Consider the following 12079-nt stretch of genomic DNA (forward strand, 5'->3'; position numbering starts at 1 on the left):
TATATATATATATATATATTAAAAAAGCCATTTTGACCATATATTAGAGATATAAACATCTAATGACATATAAACATCTAATGACATATAAAGGGGGTAATATAAATACATCAACATATCTTTGCAAAATAATGACCCTAAAAGATTACTAAATAATGTTTAACAATAACATACAAGTATGAAAGGAAATAATTACACTTATTCTATTTACTTAAACGTGAAAAAGAAATAGTATATTTATTATCTTAACTAACACGCGTAACTAATACTTCTTAAATTAAAACTATAGCATGATTGACACTCTCTAAATTGACACTCTCTAATGCCGAGCTTCCATTGAAAAATATACAAATTATACCTTGAGCGGGACAACGACACAACTTAGCCATGTGCTCTGCTGATATAACATTTTAACTTTTTCCGTCTCCATCCCTTTCTCGTGGCCTGAAATTCGATAATCATCGGTCTTCCTGTCGCCTACTTTAACGCTTTGATTTCGTTAATTACTGCTCAACTCTCTTTTGAACTTCTGACCTTCAATGCATGTGACCTCTCTTTTGAAGAATTTTTCCTTTTGTTTTTACTTCTTTTGGCTATCACCCGGATCCATTACGACGTTCGCTGAATATAAAAGTATTTCGTTAAAAGAAAATAAGACAAAATAATCGGCCGTTGATTGAAATTTGAAACCATTTCACGATATCAATCGGCCACTTATTAGATAGCTCATCGAATAAGTGAAACCTCATGTGATCCAATTATCACAACAATGTTTACAGACAACACCCGGCCCACGCCACCCTAACGGTCACAAAATGACGAACACAAAGCATCCATTGTTACACTCAATAAGTGTCTATTTTGAAATACACTTTTCATAATTTTAATTCAATTATTAGTAATTAATACATAATTTAATTTTGGAACTTGTAAGCAGTCAGCAAAGTAAGCCAAAGCGCAGTTAGATTATAAGTAGATTATGCAAATTTTGAAATATATACCTTTATTTTTTTTAAGCATATTGCGATTTTTTTCAGCGCACTTAGATAGATTATAAGTAGATTATGAAAATTTCGAAATATATACCTTAATTTTTTTGAAGCATATTGCGATTTTTTTGGGTACAGAATTGAAAAAGTTTATAAAATAAAATTCAAATTCGAACTTGGTACCATAAATTCAAACTTAAACTTGGTAAATATGGTTTTAACAATATTAAACTTGGTAACTATGGTTTTAACAATATTTCCACTTGCCAGATGACCTCAACTATGGTTTTAATAATTTTGTGTGCTTTTCTTTAAAGCGGTTGTCACAAACGGTTGTCGTACTCAGCTGCGATGACGAGACGCGCGAGGCCAATATTTTCTACAAGATTTCCATGATAAGCGCCACATTTTCTGAACGGCCTTGGGTTCTGTTAACATGTGCTTTTTGTGTTTACATTCTCGGAAAGACCGTACGGTTGAGTCGTTTGTCAATCCATGACCCATTACATTCCCGCTGCTCCTTGATATGCGGAGTGATATCTGCCCTTTAGACTCGTATGGTACTCGAGTTTCTATAAATTCACCTTCCTCCTCCTCCTCAGTGCATCACTCTCTACGTGAAGGAAAGGAGCAACAAGTTTGACAGAGTGCCTGTTGTAGTTATTTGAGAAATGGAGCCCGGGAGTGAAGCTTGCGTCTCTTCTTTGCTAGCATTCATTTTAGGCTTACTATGGATGGTAATGGCGAGGCCAGTAGAAGCTGCTCACCTGAATAATATTGCACATTATGCGTATTATGTGTTAGGTATTTTTAAATGGAGAAAATACCAAAACCATACAAACAGACATCACAGAGCCAATGCTCTGTTTCATTTGTTCCAGGACCTTTGCACAGGGAAGCTATTAAAACAAAATGACTTAGAAGACACAGTCCATTACACAGTCACAGCACATTTCTATTAATTTAAAACTGAAAGACTGATACAAATTCCATCCTCTGTGCAAAGAGGGATTCACAAAATAAACTCTGTTGCAGTCACAGATTTTCCACTGCTGTGGATATTACATAAACATCAGTTTTACAATGGGGAACAAAAGCATTTCATCCCCTGTGGTATTCCTAATTAACGCACTGTTGTGCACCAAAAAAAAAACTATCACAACACTACGCAGCCACCACTCTATTTCATACAAAAAACTACAGCTCATAGTTTTTACACCACAGCATATATAACAATGCATAAAACTGCCGCACACCCATACATCGTGCGAAGGCACAATACAAAAACTACAAAAAAAAATTCAACGCGCAGACACCCTAAAAACTACCACACGCACAGTCACTACTACACACATAAAAACTACATAACGCTTTTTACACATAGGCTTACATAGCCATATAAAAACATATATAAAAATGGCCCATAACCATATTAAATGGCCTCCACCAAAAACTACGTCAAGCATTAAAATCCATTGAATTCCACTACGGCGGTCAACGGGAAAAACTTCCACTCCACGCAAAGTTCTGACTTGACGCCTGACGCTGCCACGACTGCTGAGTTGGCTGCCACATCTGCTGGTACGGCGCTGCATGGAGACTGCCGTTAACATCCGCGCAGGTTGACTCGGATCTGGGTCTGCTGCGCTGATCCGACGCAATTCGCACAACGTCACGGGCAAACGAATCGACCCTTAGCGTCCGGGGAGCAAGCGGTTTCTTGTTTGTACACGGGACGCGTGGCGCCATTTGATTGTGTCGGGTCCTCAACTACGGATACCGCCTTCTGCGAATGGTGGTGCGGGGAGAAACCACGGTTTTCCAAAACCGCTGTCCTGCGCTGTTGAAATTACAATTTAACACTCCCCTTTAATTTCAACTGTTGGGCATTAGGACATACCCAAGCACTTCCTCTCGTAGAGGGATTCCTCAGTACTGCTGTTACAAAGATATCTTCCTCACATAGAGGGATTCACCAACTGCTTCTGATGCAGTTCACAAACAAACAAAGTTGTCTTCCTCTTAATAGAGGGATTAACCTGAAACTGTGCTTAAGAGCACCTTCCTCATGACAGAGGGATTCACCATAACAATGTGCTGAAGAGCACCTTCCTCATGACAGAGGGATTCACCATGTGACTGTGCTTAAGAGCACCTTCCTCATGACAGAGGGGTTCACCATTACAATGTGCTGAAGAGCACCTTCCTCATGACAGAGGGATTCACCTGTTATAAAAAAACATCTTCCTCTTAACAGAGGGATTTACCAAACTATGCTAAAGAGCATCTTCCTCTCAACAGAGGGATTCACCAAATGACTGCTTCAAATGCAGTTCCAAAACAAACAATCATTGCACTGCTGTGTGTGCAAACTCATTACAATGTTCTTTTATGCTGATGCATATTCTCTGCTGCACTGTTGTGCCATCTTCTTTACTGTGTCTATCCCACACTGCTGTGTCTACACTTGCACTGCTTCTGCACTTTTCAAAGACAAAATACTCTGTCTTTTCTGGAACAATTACACTGTCCCAATTTACAAATTTACATTGCTGTGTGTAAACATTTCTTACACTCACTGCTGTTGCATATATTGCATTTCAATTCAATGAACAACAAATTCATTACATTTACCTTTACTGCTGTAAGGAAAATTTCTTTTGCATGTGCTGCTGTCCATTACATCTCATTTCTTCAACAAAACTTTAATGGTGCTGCATCTTTCTTGTTTGCATTGCTGTGTGGTTCTCCTTCTTTACGATGGGAAAACTTTTCTTCAAGCTGCTGCTGTCCATACACTTGTTGTTGTGTTGCTGCTGCAATTTGCACTGCTGTGTGCACATACACTTGGCACTTCATTCTCCACACAAAAAATAACACAGGCTGCTGCCTTTTCTCATGCACCCTTGCTTCACACAATCTTAGTCTTCATTTTTTTTACACAATGCACTACTGTGCAATTCCTTTGGCTTTCTGCTGCCACACACATTCTTATACATCCAGTGTGCATTAAAAATCTGCTGTCCTTGTTTTTCTTTATGCATTTCTATGCATATTGCATTATAAAAAAAAAATTCAAACTGTTGTTTTATATTTTGTCTTCCCACTGCTGTGAGGGTTTCCTTGCCATACATACTTTTCTTCTTGCGCTGCTGCTCTTCACATTTGAGTGCTGCCTCCTTTTCTTCTCTGCTCTTATGGCAGATTTAACTTCATATTTTTCCTTTATAAAAAGGTCTTCATCAAAAGGTGATTGTTAATACAGTTCAGCAAACAAAAATTACAAGCTCCCCTTTAATGTATGCTTATCTTCTTTTAGCAAGTTTTCTCAAAATAAACTTAGATCAGCTGCGTTGCTTAAGGGGCTTTCACACTGTATTTCTTTTCTTCTCCATACTTGTGTAACTTTCTTCTTTTGCATGGGTCTAGCTTGCATAGGTGCCCATGTCAAGTTACAGTCTCGTGCCATATGCCCAATGTTATGACACTTGAAACATTCAACATTTTTCATGAATAACATTTCATGATTTCTTCTAAAATTGTTTCTTGGAGATTTTCGGGGACCACAACATCTATCTTTATTAAATGCTCTACAGTCTCTTGCCATATGACCAAAGTTTGAACATGCATAACAATAACCATAAAATGAACTTTGGTACCTGGGAGACGGAGGTTTCATTGATGTACTTCTGAATTCTTGCTGCCTTGAGATCCTTTGATGATCACCATTGCATCTTGCCTTTTTGCCATCAGCTACATTTCTTCTTGGAGCTGGTTTTCTTCTTGAAGCAGGATTTCTTCTATTGCTGCCTTCATTTTTCTCCTTGCCTTTGCTGGAACTAGGAGCATCACCATCTCTTTCTGGCTTCTTCACATCTCCTTTGCTTAAAGCATCATCATCCTTGTTTGAGGGTTCACCTACATACCCAAGTCCTGATTTATCAGATGGAGATCTGTGATAGCTGAGCATGTCATCCAAAGCTTGAGAGCTCTTCATGATCTTGTTCATCCCTTCAACCTTTTTCCTGAGGAGGACAATCTCTTCCTCTAACTTTTCACATTCATTATTTTTCTTTGCTAGTTGTCCCTCAGTTTCTTCCTTGCTACGAGTAGCTTCAGCTGCTACTATTTTGAAGGAGACAATATCTGTCTTCATTTTGGAGATTTCTTCATCTTTTGCTTGACTGCTCTTCATTTTCTTTTCAGCTCCTTGTGCCTGCTTCTTGGCTTCTTGTAGTTCGGACTTAAGGGAGGAGACCTCTACCTTGTACTGTCCAATCTCTTCCACAAGCTTATTCACTCTCTTGTGTCTTTGTTCAAGTTGACTTGTCAAGGCATCTGCCTGCTTCTTTACTTCATTCAGCTGATTTGTCATGGATATGATTTCTTCATGATGTTTCTTCTTGCATTGGTCAAGCTCCTTCTTAAGTTTGGCAAGCTCTTCATCCCTTTCTTTTACTTGAAGCTTGATGAGGTCAAGCTTCTCATTCTCAGCTTCTATGATGGGTTCTTCTTGACTCATTGTCATGGTCAGTGCTCCCTTTGCATGAAGGTCATGCAGTCTGTCCCATATATCCTTTGCTGATGTGTATTTTCCTAGATTCCTCTTCACTGAATCAGGGAGTCCATCCAAGATTAGTTTTGCTGCTTGTGCATCATACTCCATGGATTCTTTATCCATCTTGCTGTTATCAATCACTGACTCCCAGATCTCAATCCCCTCAGACATTAGGAAAGCCCTCATCATTATTTCCCATACATCAAAGTTTCCATCAAACCTTGGAACCTCAAATAGAATGTATTCTAATGGATTGCCTTCTAGTTTAGTAGAGGGGGGAGACACATTTTTAACAGGCCTGGAGGCTTTCTTCTTTGACCTTGCCATTCTTATCTAGGCTTTAAATACTTGACTGTTTTTTTTAAATCACTGACTGTTCCTTCAACAATAACAAAAGAAATACTTTTGAAGAATACCTGAATCCTGCGCTGTCTGAGTCTTCTAACTGCCTGAGAGGTTTTGTTGCAACAACAACCTTCTCCCTTCAGCGTCTTTAACTTCTTAAAGAGCCTAAGCCTGCTCCGATACCACTGTTGGGTATTTTTAAATGGAGAAAATACCAAAACCATACAAACAGACATCACAGAGTCAATGCTCTGTTTCCTTTGTTCCAGGACCTTTGCACAGGGAAGCTATTAAAACAAAATGACTTAGAAGACACAGTCCATTACACAGTCACAGCACATTTCTATTAATTTAAAACTGAAAGACTGATACAAATTCCATCCTCTGTGCAAAGAGGGATTCACAAAATAAACTCTGTTGCAGTCACAGATTTTCCACTGCTGTGGATATTACATAAACATCAGTTTTACAATGGGGAACAAAAGCATTTCATCCCCTGTGGTATTCCTAATTAACGCACCGCTGTGCACCAAAAAAAACTATCACAACACTACGCAGCCACCACTCTATTTCATACAAAAAACTACAGCTCATAGTTTTTACACCACAGCATATATAACAATGCATAAAACTGCCGCACACCCATACATCGTGCGAGGGCACAATACAAAAACTACAAAAAAAAATTCAACGCGCAGACACCCTAAAAACTACCACACGCGCGGTCACTACTACACACATAAAAACTACATAACGCTTTTTACACATAGGCTTACATAGCCATATAAAAACATATATAAAAATGGCCCATAACCATATTAAATGGCCTCCACCAAAAACTACGTCAAGCATTAAAATCCATTGAATTCCACTACGGCGGTCAACGGGAAAAACTTCCACTCCACGCAAAGTTCTGACTTGACGCCTGACGCTGCCACAACTGCTGAGTTGGCTGCCACATCCGCTGGTACGGCGCTGCATGGAGACTGCCGTTAACATCCGCTTTAACGCGCAGGTTGACTCGGATCTGGGTCCGCTGGGCTGATCCGACGCAATTCGCACAACGTCACGGGCAAACGAATCGACCCTTAGCGTCCGGGGAGCAAGCGGTTTCTTGTTTGTACACGGGACGCGTGGCGCCATTTGATTGTGTCGGGTCCTCAACTACGGATACCGCCTTCTGCGAATGGTGGTGCGGGGAGAAACCACGGTTTTCCAAAACCGCTGTCCTGCGCTGTTGAAATTACAATTTAACATTATGGCGGACGTGCATCCTCTATGTCTCACAACTATAAGGATGCTCTCACCAAATCCATTCTATTCTTCGAAGGTCAGAGATCTGGAAAGCTTCCTCCCAACCAGCGGATGAGATGGCGGGGAGATTCCGCCCTTTCCGATGGATCTGTAGAAAACGTATATTCAGTCAGCCCTTCACCTGCACATAGTGAACAGTTTTCTAATCTGGATTCAGTAATATCATTATCGTAGAAAGCCTGTTATGAATTGTATTGTATGGTCTCCCGCGTTTCACTTTTCATTTCATATTAAATTGCCTTGCAGGTGGATTTGACGGGAGGATATTACGATGCCGGAGACAATGTGAAGTTCGGTTTTCCAATGGCTTTCACGACTACCATGCTGTCATGGAGTGTTTTGGAATTCGGAGAGTACATGGGAGACGATCTGGACCATGCAAAAACTGCCATTCGTTGGGCCGCAGATTACCTACTTAAAGCCGCTGCACATCCCGGTGTTCTTTACGTGCAGGTAATGCTATTATTCTTATGACTTTACAAACAATGAGAGGAGATCGTGCGGTGTTTATCGTCTATATTACGGATATATTGACACTGTAGCATGTACCATGGAATCATGTATATATTGATTATGGAATCTATTGGTTGGTAAGGCAGAGACGAGAACACTCAAAATATCAAGTTTTTTCTATGGGTTATATAAAAATTTGATGATTATAATGAATATTTTGAAGGGTATTTAACTTTTTCAAGTCTAATAACTAGTCCAAAATAACTTCAGATGTACAGACACTCACTCTCACTCACTGTCAATTGGACTTTTTCTAAAATATAAATTAACTCGAATTCATTCAATTTAACTCAATTCACTAACATTCCTAAATTTAACCATGCCTAAATTTAGCCAACTCTAACCTACTAGAGTAATTACAATTTCTTAACATGCTAGAGTAATTACAATTTCTTAACAATATTGACACATGATGACACAGGTAGCCGATCCGAACATGGATCACAAGTGCTGGGAGAGGCCCGAAGACATGGACACACCTCGCAATGTCTATAAAATAGACACACAACATCCAGGCTCTGACGTTGCCGCAGAAACTGCTGCAGCTCTTGCAGCTGCGTCCATCGTATTCAGCACAACGGACCGTACTTATTCTCAGCTTCTCCTTCAAACTGCAACACAGGTAAAAAGCCACAATTCAAATATCTCATATTCTCATCTTTTCATTCACGTCTCTGACATTGTCATTTGCTGAGGCAAGGTCTTCGATTTCGCGGACAAACAAAGAGGCGCTTATAGCGACTCTCTCCAGTCGGAAGTTTGCCCATTCTATTGCTCATACTCGGGATATCACGTGAGTGTTATATATATAAAGAGAGAGTGGGGGAGAGACTTTACTCTTTTCATTATCAACAATAGATTTCAAATAATAGAAAATGATAGGATCCTCGTGTGGCATGGTACTCTTTTGCTTGCAGGACGAATTACTGTGGGCAGCAGCATGGTTGCAAAAAGCCTCAGGGAGTGTATCATATCTCACCTACATTCAATCAAATGGCCAGAATCTTGGCGCTGACGACAACGTCAATTTATTCAGCTGAGACGAAAAACATGCAGGAACCAGAGTTCTTTTGGCTAAGGTTAATTTATGCACCAAACTACAGTCGTACTCATAACTATATTGGATTAAGGACGCATCATACTTGCCCTCTATATGTCCGAAAATCGTCATTCTATTCTCCAATCTTATTGTTCATCCCAAATGTTGCCTTCGGTGTGTAGGAAGTTCTGACAGAAAATTCCAAGTCCCTTGAGGAATACAAGGGCCATGCTGACAACTTCATTTGCTCTCTCTTGCCCGGAACACCATCTTCTCAGGCGCAGTACACACCAGGTTAACCTTCATGAGAACTAGCAATACTCCCTCAGAGCATTCACCTTATAAATTTCGTAGTGCTATGTAGCCCCTGCTGAGCGTAGCGGATTTGTTGGTTTCGACAGATGAAATAGTTTAAACTAATTTATTTGATTTGAGGTTTTGCAGGGGGGCTGCTCTTCGACATGAGTGATAGTAATTTGCAATATGTGACGTCCACAACTTTTCTGCTATTTACTTATGCAAAATACTTGAGCGTTTCCAACCAAGTGATTAGATGCGGGAACATCATAGCTACTCCAACCCGGATACGTACTCTTGCGAAAAGACAGGTACAATCACTGACTACTGTTATTTTATACCTTTGCGGTGCTTTTAGGCCTACTCGTGATCGTTATCTTCTAAATTATATTTCGTAACAGGTGGACTATATACTGGGAGACAACCCTCTGGGAATGTCATACATGGTGGGCTACGGCGCCAAGTTTCCAGAACGTATACATCACAGGGGTTCGTCCTTGCCTTCCGTATACAACCATCCCCAAAAGATTTCCTGCAACGATGGCTTCCAGTCGTTGTATAGCAACGGTCCCAACCCAAACATTCTTGTCGGTGCTGTGGTTGGAGGACCCGACAACAATGACCGGTTTTCCGACGAGCGCAACGACTATGCGCACTCTGAACCTACCACTTATACCAATGCTCCATTCGTCGGTTGCCTCGCCTATTTGGCACAGCTCGGATCTTCGTTTTAGTAGCTGCATCAGTCTATATCAGTCTATATTCGGGTCCTCGTATTGCCATACTGTTCCACTTCTCCGCAACAATATCCTAATGAACAATAAGGCCCCGCATTGTCTATCTGCTTCTACAATTATAAAATCTTCCCTCTATGCATATGTTTCTACTTTGCTTTCTTAGGATGAAGGAGATGATCTAGTCGATCACTATCTTCACCTTCTAGTTGTACAAAAGCATCGCTTGACCCACAAGCCATTCGATCGCATTTCATCTCGCCTCACAATTCATATTTGAAAGAACTTAGGTCTAAATTATATCCACATGGTGAACATCGCATTACATAAATTTCAGTTTCTCTTTTAGTTACTACAGATCTCAGTCAATTACAACAACTTCGAATGGATAAAACCTTGCTAATTATACATAGTAATAAAAACTATTTTTTTTTTGCCGTTTAATGAATGATTATCAACGCCATTTACCTCACCAAACGCCACTTAAAAGCAATTGGATAGATTGGAAATACGCTTGCATGGCCTGAAAATCAAGATCACCTTTGACAATGTAATCAAAGTTTTAGTTTCTCCCTCATTCACTTTTACATATATATTTATAAAAAATTTGTTTAATAATAACGCGGAGTTAATAAATTTAGTTACATCATTCATTTATAATTTTATATTTATATATCATTTTAAAATTCAAGGAAATGTATTATATGAAATTTTATTTATTAATTAATTTTAAGTTTGATTAGTGAATTATGATAAGTTTTTTTATTGTGTTTAAAAAAAATTGTCAATATTTTTTTTTTAATTTTTTATTTCTTTCGTAAAATAAACTACCGTTAATAAATTTTTAAGGTGTCCAAAATATATTATCTATGTAGTTTTCAGGTAAAGATTTGATTCATGTAGTTCATGTAAAAAATTGTAAATTTGCTTTGTTTTATGGGATGTTTAGTTCAAAAATTTCTTTATCAAAAGTAACATGTTTGTATTTAAATATTTGTGAAAATATTTAAGTCAAATTAAATAGTTTTCATTTAATGTGTTTACAATTTTTTTGGGATAAAATCATGGTTTCATAGTTAATTTAAATTTCAGTAGGTTGTTTATTAATATATTAGTGGGGTAATTATTTAATAAAAGATGAAAATGTGTTTTTTTTTCTTTTTTTATTGGGTAAAAGGACCTTTTTATTAATAAAAAAATGTTATATATATGGTTTGAATTTTCACACAATAATTAAGATTCTAGAGATTTTATTAAGAATGTACAATTAAAAAACTACCACGATAATAATAACAATATCGAAACTCTTTGAGTATTCAAGATTTCAAAGGGGGATTTCTTTCACATGTACATGACTTTCTCATATTTAATCAAGTGTTCACCATCTTTTTGGATCCATTCCTTATTGCTCTTACGACCTCATCTTTTGGTTCTTTGCCCTGCCTGGAGACCACCTTGAAATCCATGGTCTAAACCCCAAAACTAAACTGTGGGGAAGTCAGCGTAATTGCTTGCTTCTAATATAGGCCTTATACAAAATCCTAGCCTCTTGAACGAGCATAAGCGGCACATCTTTTCCATGCCATGCTTCTGCAAATGTAATCAGTAGTGGGTCATCCGGATCCATATGGGTAAGGCTTTAGCTTCAGGTTTTTCCCAAGGCTAGCCAATCATGTCCAATGGTAATAGATTTTGTTGATGTTTTTAAAGATACTAACTTTTACACAACCTTTGAGATTTACCTTTTGTTCTTCACATGCTTAATCGGATGTTGACTTGTTCTGGAGACTCTATGGGAGAAGAGAGAGCCTCAAACTTATTTTCACTTGTTCTAGACACTCTATGGGAGAAGAGGGAGCCTCAAACTTATTTTCAGATCAAGTGATCCAGTGAATTTCTGTTTTTTGGGTGATTTTTTCTAGAATTAACTTGCTCTTTCTGAGAAGGGTTTTCTTCAAACCTTTCCTTCATGTTCATCCAACAATCCCTGATAATGAAAATGTGTTATGTAAAATAATATGAGGTATTCTATTCTAGCTCTCATTAAGCCAAGAGGTTCATTCTACAACCTAGTGTGGAGGCGATGTGTAAGTATGTCTATGCTCAATTTTGGACATGACAAATGTCCCTCTTAAAATTAAAATAAAATATTCTCTAAATAGAAAAGTAGTGTCAGTTATAACCAACATATACATTAATATTAATTCATATTAAAATATTTAATTCATAACCCACATTGGATATATATTATATACCACATTAAAATCGCTTAGTCTAACGAGGCGGAGGA

The 12079-nt window shown here is 38.4% G+C and overlaps 1 pseudogene across 1 annotated transcript; it reads left to right on the forward strand.

The window, feature by feature from the left end:
• The first annotated feature begins 1615 nt into the window (after positions 1–1615).
• On the forward strand, positions 1616–9789 carry LOC149140666 (endoglucanase 1-like; annotated as a pseudogene). Its single transcript, XR_016265073.1, has 11 exons — positions 1616–1779; positions 2611–2805; positions 6908–7102; positions 7149–7305; positions 7453–7659; positions 8141–8341; positions 8420–8512; positions 8637–8798; positions 8941–9052; positions 9203–9366; positions 9457–9789. The product of XR_016265073.1 is annotated as an endoglucanase 1-like (transcript).
• The last annotated feature ends 2290 nt before the right edge of the window (positions 9790–12079 follow it).

The sequence above is a fragment of the Pinus tabuliformis genome, chromosome X, assembly GCF_031772625.1.
Source record: "Pinus tabuliformis cultivar Carrire ecotype Pingquan chromosome X, CPIR1, whole genome shotgun sequence".
NCBI classification, from domain to species: Eukaryota; Viridiplantae; Streptophyta; class Pinopsida; order Pinales; family Pinaceae; genus Pinus; species Pinus tabuliformis.